Below are 6,611 nucleotides of genomic sequence, written 5' to 3'. Positions count from 1 at the left end.
TTTGGGGGCCTGTAGACGGTTCCCACCCATGACTTCTTGTCTTTGCTATTCCTTATTTCCACCCAAACTGATTCCACATCACGATCTATTGCACCTATTTCACTACTCACCACTGCACTGATACCTCCCTTTATTAACAAAGCTACCCTACCTCCTTTTCCTTTTTACCTATTTTTCCAGTAAGTAAAACACTCCTGAATATTGAGTTCCTAGTCTTGGTCACCCTGCAACCATGTTTCTGTAATAGCTGTCAAGTCATATTCATTAATTCCAATTGTGCCATCAACTCATCTATCTTGTTACAAATGCTGCATGCATTCAGATAAAGAGTCTTAAGCTTTGACTTTTTACCATTATTACTCATTCTGGTTCTAATTCCTGCTGCACTCTTCTGCTTATATTTTCTGCCCCTTCCTGTCATACTTTGATTTGCCTCTTCACTACCCTGCACCTCGACTCTCTCCTTTATTTTTGATTTTCTAAACTTCTCTTCATTTGAGCCCTCCACCCTCCTACTTAGTTTAAAGCCCTATCTACCATCCTAGTTATACAATTCGCCAGGACACTGGTGCCAGCATGGTTCAGTTGAAGCCCAACCCAACTGAACAGCTCTCTCCCCCAGTACTGGTGCCAGTGCCCCATGAATTGGAACCCACTTCTCCCACACCAGTCTTTGAGCCAAACATTTATCTCTCTAATCTTTATTACCCTATGCCAATTTCCACGTGGCTCAGGTAGTAATCCAGAGATTATTACCTTCGTGGTTCTGCTTTTTAATTTAACCCCAAGTTGTTCGTAATCCCTCAGCAGAACCTCTTTCCCCCATCCTACCTTTTTCATTGGTACTTATGTGGACCATGACAACTGGATCCTTCCCCTCCCACTCCAAGTTTCTCTCCAGCCCAGAAGAGATGTCCTTAACCTTGGCACCAGATAGGCAACACAGCCTTTGGGACTCTCTGTCTTTGCTGCAGAAAACAGTATCGATTCCCCTAACTACGCTATCCCCATTACTACTACATTTCTCTTTTCTCACCCCCTTGAATAGCGCTCTGTACCACGGTGCTGTGGTCAGTTCGCTCATCTTGCCTGCAGTCTGCCCTCGTCCACACTGGGAACAAGAACCTTGTACCTGTTGGACAAAGGCACTGGCTGAGGCTCCTCCAAAGCTAAATTCTAGATCCCCATACCTGCCTCATTTGCAGTCATACCCTCCTGGTCCCTGACCACTGATCAAATTTGATGTAATTAATCTAAGGGGCGTGACTGCCTCCTGAAACACAGTGTCCAGGACACTCTCCCCCTCCCTGATGTGTTACAGTGTCTGCAGCTCGGCCTCCAGCTCACCAGCTCTGAGCTGAAGTTCCTCGAGCAGCCAACACTTGCTGCAGATGTGGTCACCATGGATCGCACCAGCTCCCACATACTACAGCTGCAACACATCACCTGCCCAGCCATCTTTATTTCATTAATTAATTTGGATGTTAAATATTTTGAAAGTGAATTTCTTAACTGTACTCCACAGATGTAATAACGTTTCCTGATTTAAACCACTTGGCCAATCAAAAGAGACAGGGAAGAGATACCCACCAATCACTTGCCTGTTTTCCTGTGACGTCACACTTCAGCTCTGACAGGTAGAAACAGGTTGATGGGGCTCTCTGCCGCCGGTTTTTATCTCCCGTTGCTGCTGCCCTTTTCGTGTAGGTCTGCTCTTCATGTGCCCCTGGCTCTCCTCTCACTGTTTTAAACTGTGAAAATCCCAGATCTGCTCTCACTGTTTTGAACTGTGAAAATGCTGATTCTCCTCTCACTGTTTTGAACTGTGAAAATGCCGGTTCTCTTCTCATTGTTTTAAACTGTGAACCCGGCTCTCTTCTCGCTGTTTTAAACTGTGAAAATCCCAGCTTTCCTCTCACTGTTTTAAACTGTGAAAATGTCGGTTCTCTTCTCACTGTTTTAAACTGTGAACCCGGCTCTCTTCTCGCTGTTTTAAACTGAAAATCCCAGCTCTCCTCTCGCTGTCTGGAACAGTGAAAATCCCGGCTCTCCTCTCGCTGTTTTAAACTGTGAAAATGCCGGTTCTCTTCTCATTGTTTTAAACTGTGAACCCGGCTCTCTTCTCGCTGTTTTAAGCTGTGAAAATCCCGGCTTTCCTCTCACTGTTTTAAACTGTGAAAATGTCGATTCTCTTCTCACTGTTTTAAACCGTGAACCCGGCTCTCTTCTCGCTGTTTTAAACTGAAAATCCCAGCTCTCCTCTCGCTAAGATGTTGGATGCGGTGCAGATTAGGTGCTTGCTTTTTTCTAGATAGTGTTCAGCTTCTTGAGTGTTGTTGGGGAGTCAGGAGATGAGTTATTTACTGTAGAATTCCCAGCCTCAGACCTGCTCTTCTAGCCATAGGATTTATATGGCATTCCAGTTCAGTTTCTGGTCAGTGATAACCCCCAAGATGTTGATGGTGGGGGATTCAGCGATGGTAATGCTGTTGGAATGTTAAGGGAAATGGTTAGAATGGTTGTCCATGGGGTATATCATCAACATCAGGTTTGTCCAATTCCCGGCCCGTGGGTCGGGTTGTGGCCCCCGAGGCCTCTGAATTCAGCTGCCAAACTTATTGGACATTCATTGATTTATATTTGAAAACTGCTGTAAAGCATTTCATCCAATCACAGGTTGGATCATTCCCTCATTTGCTGCTGTTAAGTTCACTAGTGAACAGCAAATGAAGTGTGAAACCAGCCTGTGATTGGATGAGTAGAAAACAGTGGGAAGTTATGTTTTTAAGGTAAGTTTCAGGGCCCGGAGAGTGAAGCAGGGCCTGAAGAAGGCACGGGGGGGACTAAGAAAGGTGAGAGCGGGGAACGGGTTGAGAGCAGGGATGGGGCAAGAGCTGGGTTGGGGCGAGAGCGTGGATAGGGGCGAGAGCGTGGACAGGTCAAGAGCAGGGATGGGGTGAGTTGTTGGTGGGGTGAGAGCATGGACGGGATGAAAGAGGGGCCTGAAGGAGGCGGAGCGGTGACTGTGGAGGTTGAGAGCGGGAACTGAGAAAAGCGAGAGCAAGGATGGTGTGAGAGGGGAGAAGCGGAGTTGAGGTAAGAACAGGGCCCGAGGAAGGCAGAGCAGAGCATGAGGAGGGCGAAACCAGGAACAGGCTGAGAGCGGGGACGGGATGAGACTGTGGACGAGGTGAGAGCAGGCTCCGAGGAAGGCTGAGCAGAGCCTGAGGTGAGCAAGAGTGGGAAAGGAGTGAGAGCGGAAACCAAGGAGGGCAAGAGCAGGACCTGATGAGGGTGAGAGTGGGGCCTCAGGAGGGCAAGGGCGGAACCTGAGGAGCGTGAGAGCAGGGCCTGAGGAGGGCAAGAACAGGGCCGTAGGGAGCTGGAGCGGGGTCCACCTGCTTGTGAGTAGAGACTGAGAGGAGAGTGAGGGGGGAGAGGGGAATGTGTGAGAGGGAGAGAGAAAGAGAGGGGAAAGCGTGTGCATAAATCTGGCTCACTCCCAGTCTCAAGGTTCTCATTCACCTTTACCCAACATGCCATGCAATCTTACCCATTCTCACAATGGGTGTTTGTGAGTGAGTGAGCACCCTAAGACCGGAAGTGAGCCAGACACACACATTCTCACCTTATTGCACTCTTAATGGTCATCTTTATTACTCAATTTTTAAAATGATCAATTCATTGCTTTGACAAGTTTTCTTTTCATGCCTCAGTTTTTTGAAATTCATATTTAATATTGTGCCAAACCTTATCTTTCTGAAACTTGCTCATTGGCCCCTTGAGTAGGAAAAAAACTGAAATGTGGCCCTCACCTGAAAAAGGTTGAATACATACATGGAGCCAGTTTCCATGTATATGTAGTTGATGTCCAGTTGTGTCTCTCCACTACCTTTCATCTACTTCTGCTTCTTTGCTGTCAGACTGTTTGTACAACATTCAGGCTTGGATATGCTATAGTTTTCTCCAGTGTAACATTTGGAAGATCAAAGTTATTACCTTTCCTCTTGCTTTTGCCTCCTCTTTCCCTGTATGTGTCTGAAGCAGGCTGCCACCGTGGCATCCCTTAGATCCTGAGCTGACCCAATGTCATATCTTCTCCATCATAAATGAGCTTATATCTCTGCTATCACCTGCCAACATCCCTACCTTAGCTCATTTGCTACTGAAATCCTCATAGGGCTTTCTGTTACTGCCAAATTCGATTAGTACAGTGCTTTCCTAACATTCCATGTAATAGTTAGTTCATTCAGACTTCTGTTGTCCCTATTTCCCTACTCCAAATCCTGCTCACTCATCAGCCTATCCTCACGTAGTGGCTCCCGGTCTTCAATGCGTCAAAATTAAAAATCTCAATCCCTCAGTGCATATTCCTTTCCTTATCTGTAACCATCACGCATAGTGCTTTCAGACAGAAATGGCTCCCAGTACACCGGTGCCTTGAATTAAAAAAATTCATTCCTGTGTTCATATTCCTCTGTACCAAACCCTCACCCCCTCCCTTCCCTGCAATCTTTGTAACCTTTCCTCCAATCGTAAAACCCTCTGAGAACTCGAACAACATGCTGTCGTTCCAATATGGCCTCTTGCACATACCCAACATCCTTAGTCCCAACATTACGGCTGTTACCCCAGCTCTGGAGTCCCTTCTCCCCACCCCACCCCACCCCTACTCCGCCCAAAACCTCGTCACCTCTCTGTGCTTTATACAGTCTTTGACCCAGCTTTTGGCTACCCTCTTAAATTTCTTTGGTTTAGTGTCTGTGTTGGTTTGTTTTAAAACATTGAAAGTGCTATTGAATGGAGATTGTTATTTCTACATGCATTTGAAGGGTGTGTAGGGATCATATTGCCAGGATTCATGCTTCCTGTGACATTCTAGTGACAAGTCAGCATTTGTTACCCAGAAAGAGAATTTCCAGAAAATCACTGCAGACTTACTTCGGGTGTTCTTTGGTGCTGTTTCTTATTCTGTTGGCAATAATTCGACCCAGTTTTTCAGTGGGAATGTGGGAATTGCCAAGGCTGTGGGCTATCCTAAGACTACTGAAAGTAAAAAAAAACAATGTTGGAAAAGCTCAACAAATCAGGCAGCATGGTAAAGGAAGAATTTGTGATCCTTGTGTCCTGTAGTGAGGCTTGAGGAGTTGGGATTCATAGGAGTAGGAGGAAGCTATAGTCTCTTGAGCCTGCTCCCCCATTCAGTAAGATCGTGGTTCCTGCAGAATCCGTACATCCTTTGTGATACGTCTTAGTGCTCAAGAATCAACAAGTCTGTCTTCAATATACTCAATGACTGAATATCCACAGTCCTGTGTGGGAGAGAATTCCAAAGATTTACAATCTTCTGAAGATATTTCTCCTTTTCTCAGTCCGAAGTGGCTGACACATCATCCTGATATAGTGACCTTCAGTTCGTGACTCTCCAGCCAGGGAAAACAGCCTCCTAGCATCTACTTGTCAAGTCTTCTAAGAATTTTCTACATTTCAATGAGATCACCTCTGATTCTTCTAACCCCAGAGAATTATAGGGCATTTTTACTTAATTATTTCCTTGAAAAAGTTACTCAAAAAGTACAAGGCATTATGAAAGAGGTACTAACTATTGCCTCCACAACAAAGGTTGCTTACCATTGTAACATCATCTGTCTATCCTCTTACTTCGGCCTATATGATAGCCAAGCTGATGTTTTAATAACATTTTAGGCTATTATATACAGCCACTTCTTGTGAAGTGAATATAACCACTCCTCCAATTCTGGCCTCTTGCACAATCCCAATTTATTGCAGATGTTGTAAATCTGAAATAAAAATAGAAAATACTGAGCACACCAGGCAGTATTTGTGGAGTGAGAACAACAAAATTAACTTTCATGTCAATCACCTTCCTGATCTGTTGTATATTTCCAGGATTTTCTGTTTCTATACCTGATTTTTCATTGCTTCACTACTGGCGGCCACGCCTTCAGCTGCTGGGATCCAAGGCTCTGGAATTCCCTCCCTAAACCTCTTCAGTTCTCTACCTCCATTTCTCCTCGCTTAAGATCCTCCTTAAAGTTTACTTTGATCCTGTCCTGACATCTTGGTGTGGCATGGCGTCAAATTTGTGAAGCCCCTGAAATATTTTTACTGTGTTAAAGATGCTGTATAAATGCAAGTTGCTGTTGCTGGATAATGTTGGAACAGCACTTTTTGCCTGCATCTATAGACACCAATGTGGTGAAAATACAGGAAAAACTTATTCTCACCAGCAGGAAATGGGAAGACAATACTCATTCAACACTCATACAAAAAGCTGAGTGTTTCCAGCATTTGCTGTTCTTATTGTTCATTCAACACTTTGGAATGTGTAATTTGATTCATTGTCAGGAAGGTTACAGAGTTCAAAGAAAGTTAACAATACCAATAACAGCAACTTATAATATTAGGGCCTATAATATAGCAAAATGTCCCAGAATACTCCCCAAGTGTTATCAAACAAAATTTGTTACCGAGTCACTTATAGGTGACCAAAATCATGATCAAAGAGGTTATAAGGAGAATTACAGATGGTGGGCGGGTAAAAGGACGTTTTACGCACCGGCTGCAATAGCGGCTTTCCACGTCGTATC

The sequence above is a fragment of the Carcharodon carcharias genome, chromosome 6, assembly GCF_017639515.1.
Source record: "Carcharodon carcharias isolate sCarCar2 chromosome 6, sCarCar2.pri, whole genome shotgun sequence".
Lineage (NCBI taxonomy): Eukaryota > Metazoa > Chordata > Chondrichthyes > Lamniformes > Lamnidae > Carcharodon > Carcharodon carcharias.
This window is presented reverse-complemented; position numbering follows the sequence as displayed.